The sequence below is a fragment of the Triturus cristatus genome, chromosome 3_2 (assembly GCF_964204655.1).
Source record: "Triturus cristatus chromosome 3_2, aTriCri1.1, whole genome shotgun sequence".
NCBI classification, from domain to species: domain Eukaryota; kingdom Metazoa; phylum Chordata; class Amphibia; order Caudata; family Salamandridae; genus Triturus; species Triturus cristatus.
Window position 1 is genome coordinate 663,068,254 of NC_140584.1, and position 15,411 is coordinate 663,083,664.

Here is a 15,411-nt window from a genome sequence, read left to right on the forward strand (position 1 = left end):
GTTTCAAGGCCCTGACTCTGAGTATTTTGTTAAATTCTGATCCCTGTGCAAACACTTGTTTAATAATGATCGAAATTCCAAGTTGTGCAATAATTATGCCACACCCCATATTTTCCCATGATGTATTTCAGAAAACTATCAATATTTATTTTGGAAATTACGAGAAAAATGCCAAAAACATACAGAATATGGTGCATTAAATATCAATTCCACCTGTAATGCCCCATTTCCAAGTAAAACACTAGAATATAATTCACCTATCTCAAACAGCAAATGCCACACACCAAAGACACTGGTATTTTCTTTGCAGGATAAGAATCAGGGCTAAAGCCGAGAAACTTCTTTCACCTTTGTGAAATGTAAAGTTTCTCCATTCCGGAGGTGAAGTAAACGCTATTCACAAAATCAAGAGTAAAAGTGCAGATGGAAAGTTACATCTCTGCCAGAGCATACTTTAGCATTTTATTTCTATCCACAAACATTCCCAGAAATACGCCTGGAAAATTGCACCAGGGGCAGGTTTCCAGGTGTACTTCTGAGACTGTCATGTGACACATAACATTAATAGCCTCTTATACCTCTATGAATAGTGTTCACCATGTTTAGCCGTTGTTTTATGAGAGAAGGTGGACCCACCCGCAAAGTTGAAATTCCTGCATAACGATGTGTTTTTTTTTTCATAAAAACTGGTCATCTCTTCCTTCTGATTGCTCCAGTTTCACATTTATGTTTAGGGCTTGCTTTCAGACAAACTATATCCTAACATTGGGTGGCTTTCTTGTTAATCTCATTTCCTTGCTTCTGAATCAATTACTTTTTTCCCCTGTTCTTGTGTTGTCCCTCATCTGAGGCACAGCTGTTGTTTTACATTGTTTTTGGTTGGATGAGAGGTGTGCTTCCACTGTTTAAAATAAGGGAACTACTTGTTTCTTTTCTTTCAACACTTTATGGTATTGTATGTCATTTTGTCTCCAACTCCCTTGTGAGCTATGTTTGCTTTAGATTCTTACCTCCCTTTAAGCTGTGCATATTGCTTCAATCCATTTTTTTGTTGCTTTACCACCCCTCCATGCTCTTGCATTGCTTTTCGTTACCCTTGCATTTCCTCTGTTATTATGCCACACCTCTCTGTTCTTCCTATGCTGTTCATGCTCCACCTATTCACCCATTGCTATCCCACCCACCTCTGCTCTTCTGATGCTTTTTGTCCTCAGCCCAACCAGTATCTCTGTATTTCTGCCACCCTTGTCCACTCCACTGTTGCTTTTTGTCTCCCCGCCAGGTCCACCATTGCTCTGCCATTCCTCCCCACTCCTGCATTGCTTTTCATCCTTCCACCAGTTCCTACTTTTCTCGGACACTCCTCCTTGTTATTCCCTTGCTTTTCACTTCCCCACATCACCAATTCCTCCGTTTCTCTGCCACCACTGACATCTCTTTTTTGGTTTTTCATACCCCACCAGTCCCTCTGTTGCTATGCCACACCTCCCTGCTCTTCCGTCCACTCACCAGCTCCTCCATTGCTCTGCCTTTCCTCCCTACTCCTTCAGTGGTTTAGTCCCCCCACTTCCTAGTTCCTCACCATTACTCCCATTGTCCTCCATGTCATGGTTTTATTTGTATTCTTTAAAAAAAAATATATTATTTATTTGTATTCTTTAAAAAATATATATATTATTTAATTTTCCTGTGAGTGCCTGACAGCTTCACATGCAGCTACCAGGTTGTTACCTACATTATTTTGTTTCTGCAGCACTTACTTTTGGGTAAATTAATTTACCTTTTGAAAATGGCCTTTGGCCGTCTTGGAATGGTAAATTAAAATAACAATATAAAAGCCAGTATGGCTGCTGGTGCATTACAGTACATATACATGCTTTGTTATCTCCCACAAGCTGCCATCTTAGAATGATGTTTTCTTTCAGAAAACCCATTTCAAGAGGCGTGGCTTGGACCCGAAGTGTAATGGTGGCTCTTGTCTGAGCTCCGTCGAGCCCATGGCTTCTTCTCAGATTCGAAGCCTCCCATGGTGCCACATCCTAGCATGCGATTATAGATATCATATGAGCAAGTGGTATGGTGAGGTTATGACTCATTGATAGCCCAGTTACCATCCCTCAGAGGAGTGGGTGCAGCCATGGCGGCCGAGCGTTGAGGCATGCCTGACTCCTCCATGGTGGCATAGCTTCACTAGTTTACAAGCAGTCTGCCCTAACATAAAGCATGGGCTTCACAATGAAGGTAGCACCCTCCTCGTCCATGGTAGTGATAAAGTAAACTGACGGTATCAGAAATACCGACCAGAGGAGGTTTGGGAGCACAAGCGACAACAAAACGCAATGCCTTGCCTGACCTTGACATGGCAGCACCCCTTTTATCATATTCTCCATTCGGACCTTGTTTGAAACCAGAGGTCTTATCCATCCGACTTGACAACGGTCACATAACCCCTACAGAGGATCACCTCCATAGCACCCTGCCTGGAATTGAGAGCGTAGACCTGTTCGTACACTGAAATGGATATATATATATATGTATATGTATATGTATATATATATATATATATATATATATATATATATATATATATATATATATATATATATATATATATATATATATATATATACATATATACATATATATATATATGATTGTCCTGCTGATTGAGCACTCAAGACAGAGGACTTACAGACTGCCATTCCTGCATATGCGATACCAAAGGGGATGATGGACGGAGCGTTTGAGCAAATCAAACACTCGCCCCCAGTCAACTGAACTGGGTATAATCCATCATTACTATTTAGCTCACTCCACCACCCCAGTTCAGACATGGCCATATGCAAATCAATCTGACCCTGTGCCTCATGGGAACAGTCCAGACCGAACTGCCAAGCCATGTCTTCCCTGGACCGGAAACAAACATCCTGGGACTGGTTTCGCGTTCATAACCCTCATCAGCCTGGGACCCATGTCAGGGCATACCCTGCCAACTTAGGGCAAACAAAGTGATACCAAAGGGCAAAGCGATACCAAAGTGGATGATGGACGGAGCGCTTGAGCAAATCAAACACTCACCCCCTGTCAACTGATCTGGGTTTAATCCATCATCATTCTTTAGCTCACTCCACCACCCCAGATCAGACATGGCCATATGCAAATCAGTCTGACCCTGTGCCTCATGGGAACAGTCCAGCCCGAACTGCCAAGCCATGTCTTCCCTGAACCGGAAACAAGCATCCTGGGACCATTTTTGGGTTCATAACCCTCATCAGCCAGGCTATATTGAATCCAGTGGCAAAGTGAGCAAGTGACCCACGTCTTGGCATACCCTGCCAACTTAGGGCGAACAAAGCGATACCAAAGGGGATGATGGACGGAGCGCTTGAGCAAATCAAACACTCACCCCCAGTGAACTGATCTGGGTAGAATCCCAGATCAGTTGACTGGGGGTGAGTGTTTGATTTGCTGAAGCGCTCCGTCCATCATTTCCTTTGGTATCGCTTTTTTCGCCCTAAGTTGGCAGGGTATGCCCAGACATGGGACCCTTGCTCACTTTGCCACTGGATTCAAGATAGCCTGGCTGATGAGGCTTATGAACCCAAAACCGGTCCCAGGATGCTTGTTTCCGGTCCAGGGAAGACATGGCTTGGCAGTTTGGCCTGGACTGTTCCCATGAGGCAGAGGGTCAGACTGGTTTGCATATGGCCATGTCTGAACTGGGGTGGGGGAGTGAGCTAAAGAATGATGATGGATTAAACTCAGATCAATTGACTGGGGGTGAGTGTTTGATTTGCTCAAGTGCTCCGTCCATCATCCCCTTTGGTGTCGCTTTGTTCGCCCTAAGTTGGCAGGGTATGCCCAGACGTGGGTCCCTTGCTCACTTTGCCACTGGATTTAAGATAGCCTGGCTGATGAGGGTTATGAACCCGAAACTGGTCCCAGGATGCTTGTTTCCGGTTCAAGGAAGACATGGCTTGGCAGTTCGGGCTGGACTGTTCCCATGAGCCACAGGGTCAGACTGATTTGCATATGGCCATGTCTGATCTGGGGTGGTGGAATGAGCTAAAGAATGATGATGGATTAAACCCAGATCAGTTGACTGAGGGTGAGTGTTTGATTTGCTCAAGTGCTCCGTCCATTATCCAATTTGGAATCGTTTTGTTCACCCTAAGTTGGCAGGGTATGCCCAGACGTGGGTCCCTTGCTCACTTTGCCACTGGATTCAAGATTAGCCTGGCTGATGAGGGTTATGAACCCGAAACCGGTCCCAGGAGGCTAGTTTCCGGTCCAGGGAAGACATGGCTTGGCAGTTCGGGTTGGACCGGTCCCATGAAGCACAGGGTCAGACTGATTTGCCTATGGCCATATCTGAACTGGTGTGGTGGAGTGCGCTAAAGAATGATGATGGATTAAACCCAGATCAGTTGACTGGGGGTGAGTGTTTGATTTGCTCAAGCGCTCCGTCCATCATCCTCTTTGGTATCGCTTTGTTTGCCCTAAGTTGGCAGGGTATGCCCAGACATGGGTCCCTTGCTCACTTTGCCACTGGATTCAAGATAGCTTGGCTGATGAGGGTCATGACCCCGAAACCGTTCTCAGGATGCTTGTTTCCGGTCCAGGGAAGACATGGCTTGGCAGTTCAGGCTGGACTGTTCCCATGAGGCACAGGGTCAGACTGATTTGCATATGGCCATGTCTGAACTGGGGTGGTGGAGTGAGCTAAAGAATGATGATGGATTAAACCCAGATCAGTTGACTGGGGTGAGTGTTTGATTTGCTCAAGCGCTCTGTCCATCATCCCCTTTGGTGTTCCTGCATATGGGCAGACCCTACAATAAGGTGCCTCCCTTTGAACCTTTTGGGTCGCTACTTGACGTCAAGTTTTGTTTTGTATCCAGAAGCACATTGTTGATTCTTTTTGCTCAGCATTTGGTTTGTGATGGCGGTGGTCTTCATACTTCTGTGGTCTTTTGGCAAGGTTGTGCTACAAATAAGATATCCCAGGAACAGTTGGTGTGGTCATAGATTGGACCCTAATCCAAGACGATCATAAAGCTCTCTACCCACACACATCACTGTATGAGTTTCCTCTATATTCATGAGGAGTTTTACCAACATCATCATACTCATCCTCAGAGTTTGAGGTTCTTTACCCCATGCTTACCAATCACTGTTCTGAGGCCATGTGAATGCTCTTCTTAAACTCCTTTGGCAGCATGTGTTCATGCTAATCTTGCCTAAGCAGTGTTATTGAGCCACAACCTTGTGCTCTATTGGGGTCCAATCTACACCCACTTCAAAACTACCTTCACCATTTCCTTCTTACTTTCTACTACCATTAGTTTGGAGATCCTCTACCCTACTCATTGAGCCTCTCAGTGGCCGAAGGGAGGGAAATGAGAGAAGTTAGAGAGCATGAAGATATGAAGACCTGTAAGAACACAAAGATAAAAAAAATAAAAGGCAATCTCAAATGACCAAAACAAATCCAAACTGTCCTGGGCTCTCCGGTCAAGGATATGCCGGATATCTCATCTATGCTAGACAACAGTCTGAAAAAATGTAACTTGGTTCATGACATTTTCCGAAGAATGAAAACCAACACCGACCTGCTTCAAGTCGAGGTCTCTGCAATAAAGAAGGACTCAAGAGACCTCACAGTACGTATCTCCAATTCCAAGAGCAGAATCAGATCCTTTTGAGGACTATAACAATTTGCAATCGAAACAACTACTCAAAACTGACTCCTTGCTAGCTTCTCTAAGAGGGACATAACTGACTTGTAGGACAGAAATAGAAGGAGCAATCTCAGGATCTCCGGCCTCCCAGAGGATGTTGAAAATTATTCACCTTCCACGATTGACTTTGTTTCTGCATGGATTCCCTTTGTTCTGGGTATCTACTTCACCAGAAATAGAGAGTTCACACAGGGTTCCACCATTTAAACCCAAAACTACTGTCTCTTCAAGACCCTTAATATTCAAACCTCAGAGACACCAACACTCTGAGCAGATCTTAGTCCACACAAGTAATATCAAATCTATATCATGGAGGGGAGCAAATATTTCCATTTCACAAGGCTGTGTGAGAGATACTGTAATTCGAAGGAAAGGCCTTCTAGCGTTGCAGGAGAGACTCATTGCGAATTTGGTTCGAGGCTTCTTAAAATCATATTTAAAGGGAAAAGAATGGTCTTCTCCGACCCCTTTGAGTTGGAAAACTTTCTTGATATCAAAGCGGAACCATGCAGGAGGAAGACCTATCCTCCTCTCTGCCTTCACCATGACGCTTGCAGATGCTCCTATGTATGGCGCTTTACATTGGCAACTCTAAAGGTGACCATTACTATAAACCTTCGTGATGATTAAGTGTGCAGGTTTCACCACTCAGCGCTAATACTGTTCTTTTGACACTTTTTACTATCCGGCCCTTCCATGTTTAACCACCACACTTGATGTGGGTCTCCATGGTGAAACTGCAATGTCAAGTGATGCTTCCGCCATTTTTACACTATTACACATTAGTAAGATTCTTAATCTAACCCTTTATTTGTAGGTTGTCATTCATCATAGATTTTGTCCTTTTTCACTTACAATTATGTCATTCATCCATTGTCTGTTTAAACTTGTATTTGTAATACTGTTGTATTACCCCATCTCATGTCCTGTTATGGCTCTGGCTGTGTGCTTTTTGAAACTCCTTGAGAGTCTACATTATTTCTCTAGCTTACTTCAGCCTGTTTTTGTCTCTTTAGAGCTCTCTTAATGGTAGGTATGATATAATACTATATGGAGTTCCTCAGGTCTTCCTGTCACCAATGTAGCCTAACTTCCAATATATGTAGATGTTTGGTGCTTATAACCATTGCGATCTTTGATTTCGATGTCCTCAAGGTTTGTTCTATTCAGTGGAATGATAGAACTTGTTACTTGCTCCCTTCTGGTAATCCTATTGCTGATTATGAAAATGCTGGTTTGTGGTGCTCCCTCTTGTATGCTGTTTATTATGAAACCTGACCCCTGTATCTATCCTGGCACCTATTCCAACAGTAATGCTTTTATCCCTGCGGGCTCCACCTGTGCCTGTGACTCCACACATCCCTGCATTTATCTCTCAGTCTCCCTGAGAATTTTAGTCTTTTTCTTAAAAATGTACTTCCTTGATTATGATTTTTTACTATGTCCCTTTCCTTCTCTGTCCCCTTAGACTAAATTGTGCATGTGGCGCCCCTCCCCTATATAACACTTTTCTCATAGAATCCTGCTTGATGCCCCCGATTATTAATATAAATATTTTTTTAAGTCTTGGATGTTGCTTTGGGCGTTTCATATTGTACCACTTATGCTCCCCCATTTTTACATTCACTAAGCCTTTATATCTACCAGGCCATCTCTCTCATTTACTTCTTTCTTATGAATGACCACCCTAAGCATTAAAGGTAAACCACCCCTTCACACTTTAACTTTAGTTATGTCTAACTCAACAGCCTTACCAAGCTCTCCTCTACATAGTGTAGAAGGCTTATTACTTTGGTTCCATTTGACAAATCTGTGAAAAATGTGGTACTTGCTTTGTTGATCAGGCTAAATCTTGACATGCCAAATTTCATTTAGATCTATTGAGAGGGAAAAGTGACGGTATTGGTCTGTGTCGGTTGAAAAAACATGTATTTCCCATTTTAGTACACATAGGAAATGTTCTGGGCTGCAGCACAAACACACTCAACAGATTTGCACCATGACATTGTATTGTATTGTAATTGCATTTATATAGCGCTTACTACCCCTGATGAGGCGTCAAATCGCTTTTTCGGCGAGTAGCACATTACTCCGGGACCTATAAAGGATTAGTGTTGAATTAGTATAATGAAATATGAAAGTAATTTACGTGGTTGATAGGTTAGTCAGTTATTTGGATTCGGAAGGATAGCAGAAGGATAGAAGAGGAAAAAGGTTTTTATTTATATAGCGCTTGTTACCCCTGATGTGGTGTTGAAGCGCTTTTTTGGGTGAGTAGCACGCTACTCCTGAAACCCATAAAGTAGTAGTGGTGAATTAGTATGGTGAAATATGAAAGTAATTTGAATGGTGGATATTAGTCAGTTATTTGGAGTGAGAAGGATAGCGGCGGGATAGAAGGGAAGAAAGGTTTGCATTTATATAGCACCTGTTACCCCTGATGGGTGTTGAAGGGCTTTTCTGGCGAGTAACACGCTACTCCGGAACCCATAAAGGATTAGTGTTGAAAATTAGTATAGTGAAATATGAAGTAATTTGAGTGGTGGATATGTTATTCAGTTATTTGGATAGAGAAGGGTAGGCGCCGGGATAGAAGAGGGAAAGTGGTTTGTATTTATATAGCGCTTTCTACCCCTAATGGGTTTTTGAAGCGTTTTTTTGGCGAGTAGCATGCTACTCTGGATCCCGTAAGTATTAGTGGTGAATTAGTATAGTGGAATATGAAATTTGAGAAGGGAACATGTCAGTCTATTATTTTGATTGAAAAGGATAGTGGAGGGATAGAAGAGTGAAGGATTTTTTCTATATATGTATGTGTATATATATATATATATATATATATATATATATATATATATGAGCTTACTTCGCTCACACGTTTCTCCAGGGAAAACAAGAACGAACGTGGACCTCGTTGTGTGGTTCAAAGTTTTTTTATTCCTCCTTGCCTGCCATTACGCGTTTCAGCCGTCAAAGCGGCCTTGATCACATGACAATGTTCAGAGATTTTTACTCGACATTTAAAGTGCTCGTGCTTAAAAAAACAACCTATCACACATTGCTAGAGTTGATAGACAGTGAGAACAGACTGAACTTATTTCCTATTGCTGTCGGTCCACCAATGCATTACATGTACTAAGACTTTTTTTTAAAAGTACAGTAAAAAACATACAGGTAAAATACCTCCTTTACAGACATTATAAAAACCAATAAAATCAATATATATATATATATTATCTACTGGCGGTCGCCAGTAGATAGTTATAGTTAGGACCGTGTTTCCATAGGAAATCTCAAAATTCTATTTTGAATAACTTTGGCGCCGGTTGACGAATCTTCGCGAAATGTTCAAAACTAATGGGGCGCTCCGCTCAGCTCCTACCCTGAAAGTCTTGGGGTGATTCGTCAAGCGGGGGCCGAGAAAAAAGGGGGGTCCCAAAACGCGTTTTCCCCATGCATTTTTCCATAGGACCTTTAGTCGAAGGTACAGCCCGAACGGCTGAACAGAATTACTTGAAATTTGGCAGAGAAGTAGTCCTCAGGTCAGGGAAGTTCCTTTTGCAGGTCTGGTGTCAATCTGTTCAGTAGTTCCTGAGAAAATAGCATTTAAAAGCATATAAATATCTATTATCGCGTACCGTGCGCGCACCGTAAGCGCATGGTGCGCGCACCCTAACGTGCACGAGCAAAATTCTGATTGGTTGTTACATGTCTGTAAACATTCGAATCGGTCGAAATCAGGAAGCGTCAGACGCCATTTTGTCTGTCACACTGAAAAGGAAAGGTGGAGAACGTGAAAAGGGGGCAGGGTAGGGAGTTCCTGACCTCCGAGCGTTTGTCAGGGGGTCACAGTGGGACCCCGAAGGGCCAAAAAAAAGATTTACATTTTTTTTAAAAATTTGCGAGGTGCGCGCTCCGTGCGCTCACGGCAAAACATTAAAAAAAAAAAAGATTTAAAAAAGAAGATTAAGTTTTTAGATATTAGGTGGCTCTAAAAAGAGCCGTTGTGTTTATTGAGTGTTTTTTGGTACCTACAAGTAAGTACCGATGCAGAGTCTAAAGTTCAAGAGGAAGACTCTGTTCCCTTCATCATTGAAATGTACACCGTCTCCTCTATAAATGCCTTGCATGTTGTAACACAAGTTGTTGTGGCATATAGAACCCATACCATAGTCTCTGAGGAAAGCAGAAACAGACTTATTGACGTGCTTTCTTGCTTTGTCAATCTGCGGACAATGTTGGTTGGACCAGTTCCACTTTTGCCTTTGGCATATATTAGAATATACAAAGGCAGTTTGTGGAAAAAGTGACATCAATTGCAGAAAGGTGTCCTTAATAAGCATTTCCAGACCTACCCCAGTTAAAGTGCCTAGGTCATTTCCACCACAGTGCACAATAATAAGGTTAGGCTGTGGGAGATGTAGAAAGGTTTTCACCAAAGGCATTAATTGGTGCCACTTTAACCCTCTCTGACCAATCCATTTAATGTCTACATTTGGCAAAGCAAGATCTTTCACAATCCCTCTTTTTTCTGCAAACTTTTCACTCCAGAAGACATAGCTGTGACCTATAATCCACACTGTGAACATCTTCCAAGGAGATCTGGATGCACTCAGAAGGTGTCTTTCAGTAGAATGGCAATATGAAAAGAAAGATAGATGTAAAATGGAGGCTTACATACTTTTTTAAAAATAAAAAGAAATCATTGGCTGTTTCAGACCATTCAACACTAAAAACTAGGCTGTATGTTTAAATTTTTAAAAACATGTTTTGTATTGGTTCAGAAAAATGTGTTCCCACAGAACATTAGTTTGGATTTGCTGTTAGGTTTGAAAAGTCAAGCACTCTTGCTCTTTGGATTTGAAACATTGTGTGCTGAACTTCTGACCTCTCTGCTCACACCAGTGGTCCATGACCTGTTGCTATGGTAGGAGGCAGAAGTGATGTTGGGGGAAGGGATCATTTGGAAAAGGGTTGAAATTTGCAACCAATAGAAATGTGCGATTCCATTTGAAAAAATGTGGGAAACACTGTGATTTGAAGTTAACATGTATATGTGTGAAAAAAGAGAGGGAAAGATTGCCATTTACTGGTTCTGCTGAGAGGTGTACAGTTCAGAGATTCTGGCTCTGATAATCTGCTGTGTGAGTGGCACATTTCTTTCTCAACTAACTACTTTTAAAGGTGAGTTATGAATTTGAGAGGGGATGTATGTGGTGTAGTTGGATATAAATAATAGAAATGTGATTCTTCTTATAAAGTTGTGTTTTACATTTTATGTTAAGGAAGATATTTAACTGCCTTGAACATGTCAGATATTATGGAGTATGTCTTCAACATAAGTTAAGGTGTACTGGTATCACCCAGAAATAATGTTTTGTGCCTAGAATCACACCATGAGTCTGTTTGCACACAGGAATTTTTCACAGAGATTTAATTTGTGTTGCTCTTGCCTTGTTAGACTTGCACTCGCAGGAAAGGGGCAGCTTGTTTTCAAGAACTGTGATGGTTAGCATTCAGCAGAAATCACTTTCTCACAAATGAGAGGCAAATGCTAACACATTTGAAATTAGCATGGTACATTTTCCTACCACTTTAAAAGTTGTGTTTTACATTTTATGTTAAGGGAGATATTTAAGTGCCTTGAACTTGAAAGATATTATGGAGTATGTCTTCACCATAAGTTAAGGTGTACTGGTATCACCCAGAAATAATGTTTTGTGTCTAGAATCACACCATGAGTCTGTCTGCACACAGGAATTCTTCTCAGAGATTTAATTCGTGTTGCTCTTGCTCTGTTAGCCTTGCACTCACAGGAAAGGGGCAGCTTGTTTTCAAGAACTGTGATGGTTAGCATTTAGCAGAAATCACTTTCTCACAAATGAGAGGCAAATGCAAACACATTTGAAAATAGCATGGTACATTTTCCTTCCACTTTTAAAGTTGTGTTTTACATTTTATGTTAAGGAAGATATTTAACTGCCTTAAACATGTCAGATATTATGGAGTATGTCTTCACCATAAGTTAAGGTGTACTGGTATCACCCAGGGATACTGTTTTGTGCCTAGAATCACACCATGAGTCTGTGTGCACACAGGAATTCTTCTCAGAGATTTAATCCGTGTTGCTCTTGCTCTGTTAGACTTGCACTCGCAGGAAAGGGGCAGCTTGTTTTCTTGAACTGTGATGGTTAGCATTTACCAGAAATCACTTTCTCACAAATGAGAGGCAAATGCTAACACATTTGAAATTAGCATGGTACATTTTCCTACCACTTTAAAAGTTGTGTTTTACATTTTATGTTAAGGAAGATATTTAAGTGCCTTGAACTTGAAAGATATTATGGAGTATGTCTTCACCATAAGTTAAGGTGTACTGGTATCACCCAGAAATAATGCTTTGTGTCTAGAATCACACCATGAGTCCATCTGCACACAGGAATTCTTCTCAGAGATGTAATTTGTGTTGCTCTTGCTCTGTTAGCCTTGCACTCGCAGGAAAGGGGCAGCTTGTTTTCAAGAACAGTGATGGTTAGCATTCAGCAGAAATCACTTTCTCACAAATGAGAGGCAAATGCAAACACATTTGAAAATAGCATGGTACATTTTCCTTCCACTTTTAAAGTTGTGTTTTACATTTTATGTTAAGGAAGATATTTAAGTGCCTTGAACTTGAAAGATTTTATGGAGTATGTCTAAACCATAAGTTAAGGTGTACTGGTATCACCCAGAAATAATGCTTTGTGTCTAGAATCACACCATGAGTCTGTCTGCACACAGGAATTCTTCTCAGAGATTTCATTCATGTTGCTCTTGCTCTGTTAGCCTTGCACTCGCAGGAAATGGGCAGCTTGTTTTCAAGAACCGTGATGGTTAGCATTCAGCAGAAATCACTTTCACACAAATGAGAGGCAAATGCAAACACATTTGAAAATAGCATGGTACATTTTCCTTCCACTTTTAAAGTTGTGTTTTACATTTTATGTTAAGGAAGATATTTAAGTGCCTTGAACTTGAAAGATATTATGGAGTATGTCTAAACCATAAGTTAAGGTGTACTTGTATCACCCAGAAATACTGTTTTGTGCCTAGAAGCACACCATGAGTCTGTCTGTACACAGGAATTTTTCACAGAGATTTAATTTGTGTTGCTCTTGCTCTGTTAGACTTGCACTCGCAGGAAAGGGGCAGCTTGTTTTCAAGAACTGTGATGGTTAGCATTCAGCAGAAATCACTTTGTCACAAATGAGAGGCAAATGCTAACACATTTGAAATTAGCATGGTACGTTTTCCTACCACTTTAAAAGTTGTGTTTTACATTTTATGTTAAGGAAGATATTTAACTGCCTTGAACATGTCAGATATTATGGAGTATGTCTTCACCATAAGTTAAGGTGTACTGGTATCACCCAGGGATACTGTTTTGTGCCTAGAATCACACCATGAGTCTGTGTGCACACAGGAATTCTTCTCAGAGATTTAATCCGTGTTGCTCTTGCTCTGTTAGACTTGCACTCGCAGGAAAGGGGCAGCTTGTTTTCATGAACTGTGATGGTTAGCATTCAGCAGAAATCACTTTGTCACAAATGAGAGGCAAATGCTAACACATTTGAAATTAGCATGGTACATTTTCCTTCCACTCCCGCAATGGGTGAGGTAGTTTTTACATGTTCAAAAGTCCAATTAACCTTTACCACACATGTAGTCTTACATACATGTCTGCAGTCTTCATGCAGTTGTGCAAGCGGACATGCAGATCTGTGTTGCACCTGACAATACACGGTCTCCAGAAGCACGCTCTTAGCACACAGACAGGTGCTTCTCCTGCACTCTCACGCTTACTATTCAGCTCTGTGTGGTATTTCAGATAGCGGTGTGTAATGCTAACACATTCAACGTCACCAAGGCTCATTTCCTTTGCTCTACTCTAATCACTCACCCTGTAACACATGCTGATGGTCTCAAGTAGCTGTTAGGACATGTGCTCTTTTCTGCCTCTCTAAAATATAAGGAAAATGTGTCAGGCTGCCATAGTAATTATCACTTACTCTTCCACAGTAGTAAATTTGCTTTGAAATTGCCAAACCAAAATCGTTTTTTGCCTAGAATCATACCATGAGTCTGTGTACACACAGGAATTGATGTTAGAGATTTAATATGTGTTGCTCTTGTTCTGTCAGACTTACAGTTGTAGGAAAGGGACAGGTCATATGATAGGATTTGAAAAGCTAAACAAAAAAAATCGTAATGTATTAAAATTACATAAAGGTATTTTTTTTTTAGTTTCTTTCAGGTATTGCTGAACAACAGTGAAATTAATTAAAGATGCCTATAAAGTCAAGAAAGAGAAAAGAACAGCAACAACATCTATATTTGAAGAAAACTGGACCAAAAAAAATAGTTGAAGAACCTCATGTTGGAAAAAAGAAAAAGTCTTCTGGTAAGCAGACTAAGGATTTTTTTAAAAATATCTTCAAACAAAGAAAAAATGTTAAAAATATATCCACTGCAAATAGTGTTTCAAATACAAAACAACAACAGAGTCGACAGAAAATACGAAAAGCCAATGTAGAATCAGAAGTAAGAAAGAGTGACTTAACACGAAAAATAGATTTTAAAAACATTCGTAGAAAAATGTTTCAGAGAAGAGTGATGTTAAATTTGCTAAAGGATGTGAAAAAATATAAGAAGAAAACCAAATTTTATTAAAAAAAAGCAATATATTGAAACAATTGTTGCTAAGGCTTTGGAAATAAAACGAAAACTATTCATTTTAATTTTGAACAGGATGCATAGTCAAAGCAATGAAGTCACAAAGCAAAAGGAAAAGAGTAGTGAAAAAAAATAACTTTTGTAAAGTGTTCTTAGGAGAATGGAAGCATAGTTCAAGTACGGAACCATTTTTTAATGAAGAGAGTTATCTTCAAAGTAATAGTTTGTTGCATGCAGTTGACACCAATGGTCGAGCTTATGAAGTTAAAGATGGTTGTGTAATGGAAAAGGAGAAAATGGTTCCAAGAAATGAGGAAGAAGTGTTAGCTGATGAGGTTATGGGGAGACGTCCTAAAGCCCCAGTGTACACTTGGAATTGTAGTAGTATTTGCACTGTGCGACAGGAATCTATTGATAAATTACGTGACTTCCTAAGAGAATATAGTAAAAAGAGTGTTAAACAGAAGATTAAGGTGCTTCAAAGACTAGACCCATGTAGAGTGAGAGAGAATACTGGTTTGCAATGACATTCTCTTGCTTGTCTATCTAGGAAAGTTTGCCAAAGTGTTTTTCACCATTTTAGGATGCTGGCTGTTCATCATACTGAAATGAGAAAGTTTGTGAGAACATTGTATTTTGCTAAAAGTCCAGCACTAAAGTTAAATGAGTTGAATAGTGCTCTGTTCCATGGATCTATATCAGATGTAGTGAAGGTTACTGATGATATTCAGTTTTGTTACTTTGGTCCAGAGCAAGAAAGTGCAGGAAATGACACAGTTATTGAGGAAAATGTGGAAGAGAATGTAGAACTCACTGTTAGTAAAAATGTTGAAGATGAAATGACAAAATTTGCTATCATCTATAATGAAAGACCAAATATTACTTGTATTTGTTGCCGGAGAAGCCATTATAAAATTCAAACAAGAAATGTTGATCTGAATAAAAAAAGTGAAAATGA